Source organism: Rhinopithecus bieti, unplaced genomic scaffold, assembly GCF_001698545.2.
Source record: "Rhinopithecus bieti isolate Rb0 unplaced genomic scaffold, ASM169854v2 scaffold_6063, whole genome shotgun sequence".
NCBI lineage: Eukaryota > Metazoa > Chordata > Mammalia > Primates > Cercopithecidae > Rhinopithecus > Rhinopithecus bieti.
The window spans coordinates 823816-841229 of record NW_016805186.1 but is presented as its reverse complement, the minus strand read 5'-3'; the positions used below and the strand labels follow the sequence as shown (position 1 = coordinate 841229).

Below are 17414 nucleotides of genomic sequence, written 5' to 3'. Positions count from 1 at the left end.
AAAAAAAAAAAAAAAAAAAAAAAAAAAAATTTTCTTGTTGTGGTAAAATATGCAAAACATAAAGCTTACAATTTTAAACATTTTTGAGTGTACAATTCAGTGGTAAAAAGCCTATTCACGTTGTGCAACTGTTAACACTGTCTCCACAACCTTTCCTCACCCCAAACTGAAACTTCACACCCACTGAACAACTATCCATTCCTGCCTCCCCTAGCAACTCTGTAACCACTATTCTACTTACTTTCACCATGAATTGTAGGTACCTCATTTAAGAGGAATCATAAAATATTTGTCATTTTGTGTCTAGCTGATTTCACTTAGCAAAATGTCCTCAAGGTTCATCCCTGTTGTAACATATATTGGAATTTCATTTTGTTTTAAGGCTGAATAATATTCCATTATACGTATACATCATATTTTGTCTATCCATTCATCTGTCAGTGAACATTTGGGTCATTGCCATTTTTGGCTATTATTAGTAATGCTATCATGAACACTGGTGTAAAAATATTTCTTTGAGTCCCTGTGTATTCGTATGTCTTTAGACTGCTATAAAGAAATACCCAAGACTGGGTAATTTATAAAGGAAAGAGGTTTATTTGGCTCACAGTTCCACGTGGCTGAGGAGGCCTCAGGAAACTTACAAACATGGTGGAAGGTGAGGGGGAAGCAAGGACCTTCTTCACGTGGCGGCAGGAGAGAGAAGAGCACAGGAAAAACTATCATTTATAAAACCACCAGATCTCCTGAGAACACTCCCTATCACAAGAACAGCATGGGGGAAACCTCCCCCATAGTTCGATCACTTGCCACCAGCTATCTCCCTCAACACCTGGGGATTACAATTCAAGATGAGATTGGGGTGGGGACACAAAGCCTAACCATATCTTGCTGCTTTCATTTATTTTGGGTATATACCTAGAAGTGGCATTGCTGGATCTTGTGGTAATTCTATTAATTTTTTTGAGAAACCACTATACTGTTTATCGCAATGGCTATACCATTTTACCTTCCCACCAGCAGTGCAGAACAGTTTCAATTTCTACACATCTTCATCAACTTATTTTTTGTTTATAATTAATTTTTATGATAGCTTTTCTAATGGGTGGAAAGTGGTGTCTTGTGGCTTTGATTTGCATTTTCTTAATGATTAGTGATGTTTTAAAATACAGTGTATTAATGGAAAATTTGAGATATAGTAAGGCCAATAGATTAGGATACAACAGCCACTGAAAAGAAAAAGGGGTATACCGCACCATGGGGTCCACACAGGGAAGCACCAAAATCAGCGAAGAGCAGAGGGAGAGAAGAGAACTATGGGTACGAGGCTTTAGTGTGGTTCATTTGGGAAGGAATGGGCAAGACACGGTAATCGGGCTTATAATTGGCTAGTTTGAATGATTTCAGCAGGCTTTGGGACAGAGGGACTTCACCTAGTTTTCTGGCACTCGGCCCTGAGGTATTTTGTGCAGGGGATAGTGGCTCAGAGTGTGATAGCCTGATAAAGGAGGTGTTTGGAGCATGAGTTTTAGACTTGTCCATTTGTATTTAAAAAGTGCCTTCATTGTCAAATTGATTACTATTTCAGGAAATTTTCTAGCCCTGGGAGGGCAGTCCCCCCAAGGTCACCAAGGGTCCTGATGTCAAATCATCAGAATAGAGAAAATAAAAGGCCTGGTTAATACAGATGCTGAGCATCTTTTCAGTGCTTATTGGCTATTTATCTTTGGAGTAATGTCTACTCAAGTCCTCTACCCATTTTTGAAGTAGGTTGTTTTTTATTGTTAAGTTGTAGGAGTTCTTTGTATAGGCTGGATATTAATCCCTTATGTCATATATGATTTGCAAATATTTTCTTTCATTGTGTGTCTTTTCACACACTTGGTAGTGTCCTTTACTGTAACAAAAGTTTCAAGGTCCGGTTTATTAATCCTTTGGTTCTGTTGCCTGTGATTTTGATGTCATATGTAAGAAATCACTGCCAAATCCTATGTTAAGAAGCTTTTCCTTTATGTTTTCTTCTAAGTGTTTTATAGTTTTAGCTCTTATATTTAGACCGTTGATCCAGTTTGAGTTAATTTTTGTATATTGTATAAACGAAGGGTCCAACTTCATTCTTTTGCATGTGTTATCCATTTTTCCCAACCACTTTTATTGAACGTAGATTTTCAAATGTTGAACTAGGTTGCATTTTTGGGATGAACCCCAAGTGGTTGTGATGTATTCGATTTGCTAATATATCATTTGCTATATTTATTGCATCTATATTCATGAGGGATATTGTTCTATAGATTTCTGTGAATGTTTTTGACTGGTTTGGTTATAGGGTGATGCTGGACTCAGTAAATGAATAGGAAGTGTTTGCTCTCTAATGTTTTCTGAAAGAGATTGTGTAGAACTGGTATTATTTCTTCATTAAATGTCTAGCATAATTCACCAGTGGAACCACCTGGGTCTGGAGTTTTCTTTTGTAACTGTTTTAACTGCAAATTTGATTTCATTAATAGATATAGGAATATTTGGGTTATTCATTTGCTTCAATGTGTTTTGGTAGTTTGAACCAATTCAAGGAATTGGTTCATTTTACCTAAGTTATTAGATTTATAGGCATGAAATTGTTCCTAGTGTTTCCTTATTGTCCTTTTAATATCTATGAGGTTAGTAGTGATGTCCCCTCTTTCACTCTTTATATTGTTAATTTGTGGCATCTCTGTTTTTATCTCGGTCAGTCTTGCTAGAGGTATGCCAATAATAATTTTTTTCAAAGAATTAGCTTTTTGTTTTGTTGATTTCTCTATTTTCTGCTTTCAATTTCATTATTTATATTCTAATTTTTATTATTTCCTCCTTTCTGCTTCCTTTGAATTTAATTTCTTTTCTTCCTCTAGTTTCATAAGGTGGAAGCTTGGGTTACTTGTTTTAGATCCTTCTTTTAAAAATAAGCAAGTAATGCTCAGCCACCTGTAAGCACTGTTTAACTGCATCTCAGAAATTGTATGTTCTATTTTCATTTTCGTTATGGTTACAATATTTTCATTCAGGCTTCCTCTTTGACTCATGGGCTTTTCAAAGTGTGTTGTTTAAATTAAAAATATTTGGTGATTTCTCATGTATTTAAAAAATTAATTTTGAGGTGAATTACTTTATGGCATCAGAAAGTGCTTTTTAGTACTTTGATTTTTTATTCTTTTGACATTTTATGGCTCAGAGTATGATCTGTTATGAAGACTGTTCCATGCCTACTTGAGAATACTGTATATTCTGTTGGTGAATAGAGTGCTTTTCAAAGGTCAATTAATTTAAATTGATATAGTATAGTGCACATTATCTATATCCTTACTGATTTTCTATTATTCTTTTTTAAATTTTTTTTTGGAGGGGAAAAGTGCTTCTTATATAAGGGCAGCTGCAAAATACAGAGGCCTCTGCAACAATTATTTGTTTTTTCTGAAAGTGAAAGAATGAGTGGGATCCAAGGAATGGAAGCAACAGACGGACAAACCAGGAGCACCTGAGTCATTTTCAGGAAACACAAAGGTAAACTTTCCAATCAAGGAAACTTCCAGCAACTTAACTTCAGCTGGTCCCAGGGATTCCCAGACCCTCCCCTTCGGTGGAAAAGTATGACTTACTACTGCAAACCCCTTACTCCACTACAATAAACACCGTAGAACAGAGTTTTGAATCGCATCTGTCTACCTGGAAGCTCAAGGGTGGAATGAGGCAAATACCCACAAAAACAAACACAAAAACCCAACAACAAAATGACCCCAGTGAGGACAAAGGTTTTTCAGAAAGTGCCTGTACTGGAAAGGCTAGATCGTAAAGCATTAAATACGGCTGTGTATCCAAGACCCATTAGTGTTAATACATGGGATAACCAGGTAAGTTTAACCTCTATGGCTAATGCCATTTCTTTATTTATGTAGACAGAGCTAGCACTGCTGTATTGACAACTACCAATATACTGCTTTGTCCTTCAGCTTACCTAGGACTGCTATTGTGGTTCCTTTTAGTCAGCCAGCTGCAGTAACTTTCTACTATAGCCCAAAGGTTACAGTTGTTGTTACAATGCCTCCTGAAGATTTAGACAGGCACTTCCACTTGGAAAATAGGAGAGCTGTTCTGGATAGAGTTGTGACAGTGGCAGCTGCAGCCGGTGGAAACTTTCTAAGATTCTGACAAGCTCTGTAAGCACCTGGTGAGATTCCTCAAGCACAATCTGAAAGGCTGCAGCCCCCTCCCCACATCTCTGCTACCTCCAGTGCTTTGCTTTCACGGTAGCCTATGCCTAGCCTTTAGTATTTCAGTTTAAAATTCAGGTGAATCGTTCAGGTTTCAATGGGCCTTGGTAGCCACAGTCCTAGGTAAGCAAATACTCAAGTCCTGTTTCTTCCTATAGGTGCCTTGTTTTAAATGTAGAAGTAACACCTTCAGCCCTCTACATCTCCAGGGTAAAACTGGAAGTCTAAATCTTTATTTTTAAACACTACTCAGTGTAAAAAAACAACACAGTGCTGGGTGGAAAATGACAGCTTCCTCCCCACTCACTGGAGGCAACTCATGTTAATAGGAACTTAGCTTTCTAGACAGGTTTTAATGTAGTCATACAAACACAAATAATTTTTTTTAAAGCCAAGAAGTAACCAAATGATTTATTTATAATTTGGTTTTACATGTACATCATTTTATGGCCTGGATACTTGGGACTACCTCATTCTTTTTCCTTAGCTGCATTTTTGCTGGAATTTTAGTTTACATCCAGGTTTCACTGTTATGATGTACGCTGAATATATTTGTCATTACCCACATAATGAAGGGGTTCAATTGCTTGGGTCCAGTCCAGTGACCACAACCAAGGAGGATTTATTATAATAAGGGGATTTTATTACTTGCAACAAGTAAGGAGGACACGGGGTAATTTCCTCAAAAATGAAAACAGAGCTTTTATTAGGCGGGTTAGCTGAGTCACTGTATGTAGAGGTAGAGTAAGGGCAGCACAGGCACAGTCGCTTATCATGATTCTATATACGTGATGTGTGTAGAAAATAGCAAATAGCCGGGCGCGGTGTCTCAAGCCTGTAATCCCAGCACTTTGGGAGGCCGAGACGGGCGGATCACGAGGTCAGGAGATCGAGACCATCCTGGCTAACACGGTGAAACCCCGTCTCTACTAAAAAATACAAAAAACTAGCCGGGCGTGGTGACGGGCGCCTGTAGTCCCAGCTCCTCGGGAGGCTGAGGCAGGAGAATGGCGGGAACCCGGGAGGCTGAGCTTGCAGTGAGCTGAGATCCGGCCACTGCACTCCAGCCCGGGCCACAGAGCGAAACTCCGTCTCAAAAAAAAAAAAAAAGAAAATAGCAAATAAGCTCCTCCTTGGGCAGGGTTTCTAGTGTGGTAATGAGGAGAGTTCACCAAAGTTCATTTCCAACTCAGGCATGTCTGGATCCAACCTGTTTTGGGGACTGAGCTCCTTCCTGGAACTTTTTGAAACAAGAACTGAAGCTGTAACAGTTACACGTGGGGAGAACCTGGGGCCCCTGGGTTACAATATGACTTTGCATATTTGGGTGATGAGTTCTGTGGTACTTAGAAAGATTCTCTCCTTGACCAAACTCTACTCAGACTCCTCTGAGCTCTTTTACCAATTAATTTTGGCAAGAATCCTGCTAAGTCAGTTTAGCTATCCTTGACATCTACTGAGGTTCCTCGTGCTCTTATCCCCTAGGTGATGTCTGATCACCCTGGCTGGCCTGCAGCAAGAATTCTGTTAATTGGCTTAGCCAGAATTCCTCCTTATCCCTAATGTTTCCTCTCAGTAATTTTCCATCCACTGACCTTGCTCCTTGACTACAAATTCTCACTCTTCCTTGAATTCAGAGTTGAGCCCAATCTCTCTCCCCTACTGCAAAACACCATTACAGTGCCACAGTGGTCCTTACACCTATCTCAATAGTCCTCTCTTAAACAGTCTTCCGTACTATCTGATATGGTTGGAATCTGTATTCCTTCAGAATCTCCTGTTGAAATGTAATTCCCAGTGTTGCAGGTAGGTGTTGACGAGAGGTGTTTAGATGATGGGGGTAGATCCCTCATGAATGGTTTAGTGCCATGCCCTTAGTGGTAAGTGAGTTCTTGCTCTGAGTTCACATGAGATCTGCTTAAGTGTGTGGCACCTCCCCACTCTCTCTCTTGCTCCTCCTCTCACCATGAGATCAGTTGGGTTCCCCTTCACATTCTGCCATGATTGGAAGACTCCTGAGGTCTCACCAGAAGCAGATGCCAGTGCCATTCTTCCTGTACAGCCTGTAGAACCGTGAACTAATTAAACCTTTTTTTCCTTATAAATTACCTAGCCTCAGATATTTCTTTATAGCAACACAAGAATGGACTGACACACCATGTTTAATAACTATTACGAGTATTTTTTCCTTAACAGTACAAATTCCAAAACTAGAGAACTGTTCAGTTAAAATGAGTATATTTAAAAGTATGATAGATATTGCCAAATAGCCTTTGAAAAAGGTTATATAAATGTATGGTCTTACTAACATTATAGGAGGTTCCGGTCTCCCCATGCTCATCCAAACAATCATCCTGAGGAAGGAGGGAAAGAAGAGGAAGTGGTAGGAGTCGAAAAACTGAAGGAATTCTTAGTCTTTCTGGAAAATACATTTGGCAGTTTTATACTTCCAAATTATCTTAGAGATACCTATTTATAATTGGAAAAGGAAGATTAAATTAGTATAGGAAAAAATTTTAAAGAAAAATATTTTGCCACTCTGTGTTTTCAAGTACTTGACATCCCCTTAACCATTCATAAAGCTACTTGTTTAAAATTATTTACTCATTTCTATATAGCCCTTTAAAATTTTTCACATTTTAAATGTTCCCTTATATAAAATAATTGCATATTTATTCTACCACCTTGCCTAAAGTCTAACAGCTGAATTGAAGTATGCAATTTACTTAATTGCGGATTATTCTCAGGAATAGTTAAGTGAAAACCTATGAAAATTTTTACCATTCGTAATGCGAAAAAATTTTACTTTCCAAAAGAGAAAAATGTGACAACAGTGCTAGAAGAAAATATGGGTGATGAAATGTTTTGTTTTAAAGAATGACAAGCAGTAAGTCAACAGGCAATTTTCTACTTTACTTCCTTTTCTCTTTCCTTTTTCCTACAGAAAGGCTGGTCAGATATCCCTCACTAGCTGGAACATAACAATTAAGATAAAAAAGAAAAATGCATGTACATTTTGAGTCTAAATTTCCTCTAAGATGTGCTCTTTTCAGAATTGGATTTTAGACCATGGTCTACACATAAACACCTTAACATTTTTTCCCTCTGAACACTGAACCCAATTATACAGAATTTTAAACAAAAAATTTAAAACTTATTAATGTATTAACATTTTTCAATGATAAATTTATATTTATAATTTTAATAGCTACATTTTTAAAGACTTTTAGGTTCAGGGGTACATGTGCAGGTTTGTTGATAGGTAAATTCATGTCATGGGGGTTTGTTGTACAGATTATTTCATTACCCAAGTCACAAGCCTAGTGCTCAATACTTTTTTCTGCTCCTCTCTACTATCCACCCTCAGGTAGGCCTCAGTGTCTGTTGTTCCCCTCTATGTGTCCATGTATTCTCATAATTTAGCTCCCACTTATAAGTGAGACCAAGTGGTATTCGTTTTGTGTTCCTGCATTAGTTTGCTAAGCATAATTGCTTTCAGCTCCATCAAGGTTCCTGCAAAGGACATGATCTTGTTCTTTTTTGTGGGTACATAGTATTCCATGGTGTTTATGCAACACATTTTGTTTATCCAGTCTACCATTGATAGGCATTTAGGCTGATTTTATATCTTTGCTATTGTGAATAGTGCTGCAGTGAACATATGCGTGCATGTGTCTTTTTGATGGAATGACTTATATTCCTTTGGGTATATATCCAGTAATGGGATTGCTAGATCAAATGGTAGTTCTATTTTTAGCTTTTTGAGGAATTGCCACACTGCTTTCCATAATGGTTGAATTAATTTACACTCTCACCAACAGTGTATAAGTGCTCCCTTTTCTCTGCAACCTTGACAGCCTTTGTTGTTTTTTGACCTTTTGATAATAGCCATTGTGACTGGTGTGAGATGGTATCTCATTGTGGTTTTGATTTGCATTTCTCTAATGATTGGTAATATTGATGAGCTTTTTTCATATGCTTGTTGGTCACATGTATGTCTTCTTTTGAAAAGTGTTCATGTTCTTTGCCCACTTTTTAATGAGTTTTTTTTTCTTGTAAATGTGTTTAAGTTCCTTATAGATCATAGATAATAGACCTTTGTCAGACGTATAGTTTACAAATGTTTTCACTCATTCTGTAGGTTGTCTGTTTTCTCTGTTTATAGTTTCTTTTGCTGTGCAGAAGTCCTTTCATTAGATCCCATTTGTCAATTTTCACTTTTGTTGCAATTGCTTGTGGAGTCTTTGTCACGAAATTTTGGTCAGCTCCCATGACGACAATGGTATTCCTTAAGTTGTCGTACAGGGTTTTTATAGTTTTGGATTTTTGTATTTAAGTGTTTACCTTGAGTTGATTTTTGTATATGGTGTAAGGAAGGGGTCCAGCTTCAGTCTTCTGCATATGGCTAGCCAGTTATCCCAGCACCCTTTATTGAACAGGGAATCCTTTCCCCATTGCTTGTTTTTGTCAGCTTTGTGAAAGATCAGATGGTAGTAAGGTGTGCAGCCTTATTTCTGGGCTGTCTATTCTGTTCCATTGGTCAGTGTGTCTGTTTTTGTACCAGTACCATGCTATTTTGGTTACTGGAGCCCAATAATATAGTTTGTAGTTGGGTAGTGTGATGCTTCCTGCTTTGTTCTTTCTGCTTAGGATTCCCTTGGCTGTTTGGGCTTGTTTTTTGTTCCATATGAATTTTAACATTGTTTTTTCTAGTTCTGTGAAGAATGTCATTGGTAGTTTGATAGGAATAGCACTGAATCTGTAAACTGGTTTGGATGGTATGGCCATTTTGACAATATTGATTATTCCTATCCATGAGCATGGAATGTTATTCATTTGTGTAACCTCTGATTTCTTTGAGCAGTGTTTTGTAATTCTTATCATGGAAATCTTTCACCTCCTTGGTTAGCTGTATTCCTAGGTTTTTTATTCTTTCTGTGAAGGGGAATGAGCTCCTGATTTGGCTCTCAGCTTGGCTGTCGTTGGTGTAGAGGAATACTAGTCAATTTTGTATGTTGAATTTGTATTCTAAAAGTCTGCTGAATTTGTCAGCTTAAGCAGCTTCTGGGTCAAAACTTTTCTAGATATAGAATCATGTCACCTGCAAATAGGGATAGTCTTTCTTACTATTTGGATGCTCTTTATTGTTTTCTCTTGCCTGATTGCCCTTGACTAGGCTTCCAATACCAAGTTGAATAGGAGTGATGAGAGACAGACGGCATCCTTATCTTGTGCTAGTTTTCAAGGGGGAATGCTTCCAGCTTTTGGCCATTCAGTATAATGTTGGCTGTGGGTTTGTCATAGATAGTTCTTATTATTTTGAGGTATAATCCTTTAATACCTAATTTGTTGAGAGTTTTGTTTTGTTTTGTTTTGTTTTGTTTTAACATGGAGGGATGCTGAATTTTAATGAAAACATTTTCTGCATCTATTGAAAATATCTTGTGGTTTTTGTCTTTAGCTCTGTTTATATGACACATAAATCACATTTATTCATTTATGTATGTTGAACCAGACTTGAATCTGAGGGATAAAGCTTACTTGATTGTGGCAAATTAGCTTTTTGATATTCTGTGGAATTCGGTTTGCTAATATTTTGTTGAGGATTTTTGCATCAATGTTCATTAAAGATATTGGGCTGAAATTTTCATTTTTTGTTGTTGTGTCTTTGCCAGGTCTTGGTATCTGGATGTGCCTGGCCTCACAGAATGAATTGGGGAGGAGTCCCGCCTCAGTGTTTTGGAATAGTTTCAGTAGGAATGGTACCAGCTTTTCTTGTACATCTGGTAGAATTTACCTGTGAATTCGTCTGGTCCAGGGCTTTTTTTGGTTGGTAGGTGATTATTACTGATTCAGTTTTTGAGCTTATTATTGGCCTGTTCAGGGATTCAATTTTTTCCTGATTCAGTCTTGAGGGGTGTACATGTCCAGGAATTTATCAGTTTCTTTTAGAATTTCTAGTTTATGTGCATATAGGTGTTCATAATAGTCTCCGATGGTTATTTGCATTTCTGTGGGGCCTGTGGTAATATCCCCTTTGCTGTTTCTGATTGTTTTTGTATGGATCTTCTCTCTTTTCTTATTAGTCTAGCTAGTAGTCTAATTAATTTTTTTTTTTAAATAAGCTCCTGGTTTCATTGATCTTTTGAATTTTGTGTGTGTGTGTGTGTGTGTCTCATTCTCCTTCAGTTCAGCTCTCATTTTGGTTATTGTTTTCTGTTAGCTTTGGGGTTGGTTTGTTCTTGCTTCTCTGGTTCTTTTAGTTTTTATTTTAGGTTATTAATTTGAGATTTTCTGACTTTTGATATGGGTATTTGGCACTATCAATTTCCCACTGCCTTAGCTGTGTCTCAGAGCTTCTGGTATGTAGTATTTTTGTTCTCAGTAATTTCAAAAAACTTCTTGATTTCTACCTTAATTTTATTATTTACCCAAACGTCATTTGGGAGCAGGTTAATTTTCCTGTAATTGTATGGTTTTGAGCTATTTTCTTAGTTTTGAAATTGTTTTTATTGCACTGTGGTCTGAGAGTGGTTGGTATGATTTTGGTTCCTTTACATTTGCTGAGGATTATGTCCAAATGTGTGGCCGATTTCCGAGTAAAAGGCATGTGGTGATGAGAAGAATATATATTCTGTTGTTTCTGGGTGGAGCATTCTGTAGATGTCTAACAGGTACATTTGGTCAAGTGTTGAGTTGAGGTCCTGAATATCTTTGTTAATTTTCTGCCTCAATGATCTCATACTGTCAGTGGGGTGTTGAAGTCTCCCATATAATTACATGGGAGTCTAAATCTCTTTGAAGGTCTCTAAGAATTTTTTTTATGAATCTCAGTGCTCTTGTGTTGCGTGCATATATATGGTAGGTTTGGGAGATAGGTTTCTTGCAGATAGCATACCGTTGGGTCTTGCTTCTTTATCTAGCTTGCCACTTTGTGCCTTCTAATTGAGGCATTTAGCCATTTACATTCAAGGTTAGTATTGATATGTGTGGATTTGATCCTGTCATCATATTGTTAGCCATTTAATATGCTAACTTGTTTGCATGGTGCTTTATAGTGTTACTGGTGTGTGTACTGAAATGTGTTTTTGTAGTGGCTGGTAACAGTCTTTTCTTTCCATATTTAGTGCTGCTTTCAGGAGCTCTTGTAAGGCAGGTATGGTGGTAACAAATTCCCTCGGCATTTGCTTGTCTGAAAAGCATCTTATTTCTCTTTCACTTATGAAGCTTAGTTTGGCCGGATTTGAAATCCTTGGTTGGAATTTATTTTAAGAACATTGAACATGGGCCCCCAATCTCTCCTGGTTTGTAGGGCTTCTGCTGTGAGGTCTGCTGTTAGTCTGATGTGCTTCTCTTTGTAGGCCTGTACTTTCTCTCTAGCTGCTTTTAACATTTTTTCTTTCATTCTGACCTTGGAGAATCTGAAGATTGTGTGTCTTGGGGATGATCTTCTTGTGAAGTATTTTGCAGGGGTTCTCTGCATTTCTTGAATTTGAGTGTTCGTCTCTTTAGCTAGGTTGGCAAAGTTCTTATGGATGATATCCTGAAATATGTTTTCCAAGTTGTTTCCATTCTCCCTATCTCCTTCAGCAGTGCCAGTAAGTCATAGATTTGGTCACTTTACATAATCCCGTATATCTTCAAGGTTATGTTTGTTCCTTTTCATTTTTTTTCTTTATTCTTGTCTGACTGTCTTATTTCAGAAAGCCAGTCTTGAAGCTCTGAGATTCTTTCCTCACCTTGGTCTATTTTGCTATTATTACTTGTGATTGAATTATGAAATTCTTGTAGTGTGTTTGCCAGCTCTATCAAGTCAGTTATGTTCTTTTCTATAATGGTCATTTTGTCTGTCAACTCCTGCACTGTTGTATTGTGAATCTTAGCTTCGGCTTCCTGAGATGGAGTTTCATCGTTCTCCTGAATGATCTTTATTCCTATCCATATTCCGAATTCTATCTCTGTCATTTCAGTCATTTAAGCCTGGTTAAAAACCATGATCGAGAACTAATGCAGTCGTTAGGAGGAAAGAAGATACACTTTGGCTTTTTGAGTTGTCAGAATTCTTGCACTAGTTCCTTCTCATCTTCGTGGGCTGATGTTCTTTCAGTCTTTTAAGTTGTTATCTTTTAGATTTTTTCTTTTTTAAATTATACTTTAAGTTCTAGGGTACATGTGCACAATGTGCAGGTTTGTTACATATGTATACATGCGCCATGTTGGTTTGCTGCACCCATTAATTTGTTATTTACATTAGGTATTTATCTTAATACTATCCCTCCCCCATCCCCCTACCCTACCACAGGCCCCAGTGTGTGATGTTCCCCACCCTGTGTCCAAGTGTTCTCATTGTTCAGTTCCCACCTATGAGTGAGAACATGCCTATTTGATGACCTTAGGGGTTTGATTGTGGCATAAGGTGGGTTGAGTTGACTGGCTTTGTTACTGGAAGATTTTAGGCGACCAAGACTCACCTCAGGACTCCTGGACTGCATGTTCTAACTCTGGGGGACTTATATCAGGCCCTAGCTTTGTTCTCTGGCTCCTTGACATTTGGAACCTGCTGCTCTGGAGGGGCTGAGGTGCTCCCAGACCACAGGTCACAATACTCTGATGGGAGGTCCCAGCCAAAGCACTTCGTAGGGTGGTGGCAGCAGGATCCATCCTCATTTGCATGTGCTAGCAGCAGTGGCAGTGACAGCACAGTGTGGTCCATGCTTATCAGCTGCAGCATGGTGCCAGCGGGTGCCAGTTTGCAAGCTCTCTGTGGACATTCACAGAAGTGGTCATGGTAGTATGGTGTGGGGGTAGGGTGGAGGCCCCTGCCAGCAATTGTGTGCACATTCATGCCAGCTGTGGTGTTAGCACAGGGGTGGGATGCTGATGAGCACAGGACTCTGTGCGCCCTCTGTGTATATTCATGCTGGTGGTGATGACCACTCAAGGTGGGTGTATTAGTCTGTTCTCATGCTGCTATAAAGAACTGCCTGAATACTGGGTAATTTATAAAGGAAAGAGGTTTAACTGACTCACAGTTCAGCATGGCTTGGGAGGCCTCAGGAAACTTACAGTTACGATGGAAGAGGAAGCAAACACGTTCTTCTTTACATGACAGCAGGAAGGAGGAGTGCCAAGCAAAGGGGGAAAAGCCCCTTATAAAACTATCAGATATCATGAGAACTCATTCACTATCACAGGAACAGCATGGGAATAACTGCCTCCATTATTCAGTTACCTCCAACTCGGTCCCTCCCATGACACAGAAGGAGGAGGAGCCACATACTTTTAAACAACTAGATCTTGTGTGAACTCAGAGTAAGAACTCACTTATCACCAAGGGGATGGTGCTACAACATTCATGAGTAATGTACCCATATGATCCAATCACCTCCCCCTCCAGGCCCCACCTCCAACTCACCTCCCCCTCCAGGCCCCACCTCCAACATGGGGAATCACGTCACAACATGAGATTTATTTTATTTTTTTCTTGCTTATTATTCTTTTTACAACATGAGATTTAGAGGAGACAGACATCTCGACCATATCACAAGGTATGCCAATAACATCATCAGCAGAAATTTTGGAGGCCAGAAGGCAGTGAGTTGATATGTTCAAAATGCTGAAGAAAAAAAAAAAAAAACAACTCTTTCAACCAAGAATCTTATATCTGGATGGAGATATGACAGAAAGATGAATGACTAGATGTTCCTGGTGCTTTTCCCAAAGAGGGAGCTGCAGCTGCACCCTTTCTCCATGGCCTGAGCTGTTATGGTGCCATGACATCTTAGAACTGGAGCCACTGCTGCTCTGTGCTCTACTTCAGGGACCTTAGAAGACATTGTGCCCTTCATTCCCGGGGCTTGCTGCCACTGCACCCCGTACCCCCAGAGCCTGGGTTGCACAGTGATGTGCCATTTTTAAGCTGAGTTGCTGCTGTACCCCACTCCCTGGGGCCAGACTACTACAGAGCTGCTCCGTCCTCCTGGGTCCCAGTTGCTGCTGTGTCTGGCCTTTCTGGGCATGAGTGGAATCAATGCCTTGCTGGGAATCAGAACTGTGGCTAAGTGATGCAGCTCCACTTCCTGGGGCTGAGCTGACACAGTGCCCCACCTCTTTGGAAACTGTAGCTGTGGCTATGCTGTGCAGCCCCACCTCCTGAGGCTGAAGTGTCATGGTACCCTGTGGCTACCCAGAAACCAGAACCTCAGATGAGCTGTGCAGCCCCCGCTCCCCAGGAACCAAAACTGCAGTTGTGTTGTGTGATGGCTCCCTAGGAACTAGAATCACTCCTTGCAGTCTAAGCTGCTGAGGTGCTCCACATGGGGAATGGAGTCATCTTTGTGGCACCTGCCTCTTGGGGCATGAACTGTAACTATGCCCTGTCACTGCTGGGTATTTGCCGCCACTGTAGCCTGTCCACCAGAGCCTGGGCTACTATGATGTTCCACCATCCCAAGATTTGGAGTCACCATTGTGTGGTGTCCTGTTCTCTGGGGCCTGAGTTGCTGCTGCACTCTGATGATCCTATGACCTAAATTGATTCTCTGCCTCACACTTTGGGGCCTGAGCCTCTAAAGCACCTGTTCATTCCCTGAGCCATGTCACTACTGCACTCTGCCACTGAAAGTCAAAGTCAGAGCTCATAAACAATTAGAAAACAAAATACAAAATGGCAGCAGTGTATCTTCATCTATCCATAATAACCTTGAATGTAAATGGACTAAATTCACCAATCAAAGGACATAAAGTAGCTGAATGGATAATGAAATGAGATCAAACTATATGCTGCCTGTAAGAAGCTCACTTTAGCTTTAAGGACTATTGTGTGTGTGTGTGTTTCTTCTTTCTAATTTGCTCTTGAGGTCTCTCTCAAGAGAGTTTATAGAGACTTTAGCTCTTTTATGATGGGACGTCAAAGGATTTGGTGATGGATGTTTACACTGTACCTTTCTTAGGATACTTCTTTACTCTGGCAGACAGTCTAATGCCTAAGTGTTTGACCTGTGGTCAGGTGTCCCTCTCACAGGAAACTTGTTTATACTGGCAGATGCTCCTGTGTGTCCTGTGTTCAGCTTATTCCTGCCAAGACAGCCACTCTCTAGGAGAGCCCTGACCAGGAAAAAATTTATTTTACTGTGTGTTGGTTAGGTGAGACAGAGGAGGCAACTCAACAAAACACAGGAAGTAACAGAAGTAGTTTATTACTTCCTGACCCTAGAGAGAAGAGGGAAGCATGCCTCATAGGACCAATGGGAACTGGGGAGCCATCTGGGACATGCATATACAACCAGTAGGTGGGGAGCAAAAGAGAGACACATGGACCTGTGGTTTGAGTCATTTATTGGGGCCCAGGGTGTTACCCAAGAAGTTTTCTCACAGAGACTGGTAGGTATAGAGCAATCAGACATGAGTTCCATGGAGGAAAGTTATGACTTAGAGGTGGTCACTGCATATCTGTATGGTCCATGTGGGGTGTAGGGGTCAGTGGTACAAAGCAAGAACATTGTATCTACTGTCCCATAGGGAGGTGGTCACCAGGAGGTGGTTGTATAAGGAAGATACCTGTATCAACCATGATGAGGAATAACAAAGAGGTAGAGAACTAGAAATTGTTGCAGGGGTGACTGATGCCTGCTTTTAGTATAAGGAAGTCCAACCTAGATTTAGAATAAATGCCAAAGAAACATAAAATTATAAGAATTCACTAGAAAGACATACATAGGCTGAAAATGAAGGGATGGAAAAAGATATTCCATGCAAATAACAACCAAAAAAGAGCAAGAGTTGCTATGCTAACATCAGACAAAATAGACTTCAAGTCAAAAACTGTCACAAGAGACAAAGAAGTTCATAACATAATGATAAAGGCATCAAGAGGACATAATAATTGTAAATATATATGTACCTAACATTGGAACACCAAAATATGTAAATCAAATATTAATGGACATAGAAAAATAGCAATATAATGATAGTAGAGACTTGAATACCCTACTTTCAAAACTGGAGAGATCAACCAGACAGAGGATTAACAAGGTAATATTGAACCTGAACTACACATTAGACCAAACAGACTGAATGGACATATACGGAACATTCCATCCAACAGTAGCACAACACACACTCTTCTCAAATGAACTGAAACATTCTCCATGATAGATCATATGTTAGGACACAAAACATGTCTCAAAAAATTTAAGAAGACTGAAAGTATATCAAGTATCATTTCTAACCACCATGGTATGAAACTAGAAATAACAGGAAGAAAACTGGAAAATTAATAAATATGGGGAAATTAACACACTCCCAAAAATCAATGGGTCAAAGAAGAAATCAAAAGAGAAGTTAAATATATCTTCAGACAAACAGAAATGGAAATACAACATATTAAAACTTGCAGGATGCCACAAAAGCAGTTCTAAGGAAGTTTATAGCCGTAAATGGCTACATTTAAAAAGAAAGATGGAGATAGCCTAACATTACACCTTGAGGAGGTAGAATAAGAATAACTAAAACCAAAGTTAGCAGAAGGAAAGAAATAATAAAGACCAGAGCAGAAATAAATCAAATAGGAAACAGAGAAAGTGAAAAAAAAAAAAACCTAATAGCTGGTTTCTCTAAAAAATAAAACCAATAAATTCATAGCATAAGAAAAAAAAAAGACTCAAATAAATAAAATGAAAATATTACAATGAATGCCTCAGAAATAAAAAGGATCACAGGGTATTATTATGAGCAATTACATGCCACCAAACTGGATAAACAAGGGAAAATGGATTAATCCTAGAAAAATACAGCCTACCAATATTGAATCAGAAAGAAATGAAAACCCTGAACAGACTGATAACAAATACAGAGACTGAAGGGGACATTAAAACCTCCTGACAAAGAAAAGCCCAGGACCAGATGCCATCGTGGCTGAATTCTACCAAACATTCAAAGAAGAATTAATACCAATCCTTTTTAAACTCTTCCAAAAAATATAACTAGAAGCAATACTACAAAAGACATGTTTATGGGCCGGGCGCGGTGGCTCAAGCCTGTAATCCCAGCACTTTGGGAGGCCGAGACGGACGGATCACGAGGTCAGGAGTTCGAGACCATCCTGGCTAACACGGTGAAACCCCCGTCTCTACTTAAAAATACAAAAAAACTAGCCGGGCGAGGTGGTGG

The 17414-nt window shown here is 39.2% G+C and overlaps 1 long non-coding RNA gene across 3 annotated transcripts in view; it reads left to right on the top strand.

Moving 5' to 3' along the window:
• LOC108529279 (uncharacterized) overlaps positions 1–17414 on the top strand; it is a 29179-nt gene that overhangs the window by 5342 nt on the left and 6423 nt on the right. For 2 of the 3 annotated variants that reach the window (XR_001885464.1, XR_001885465.1), the window contains exon 3: positions 3379–3537. This is a non-coding gene — a long non-coding RNA (uncharacterized LOC108529279). Of the gene's footprint in view, positions 1–3378; positions 3538–13756; positions 14984–17414 lie in introns of those variants that run through there. The other variant, XR_001885466.1, reaches the window with a different exon arrangement.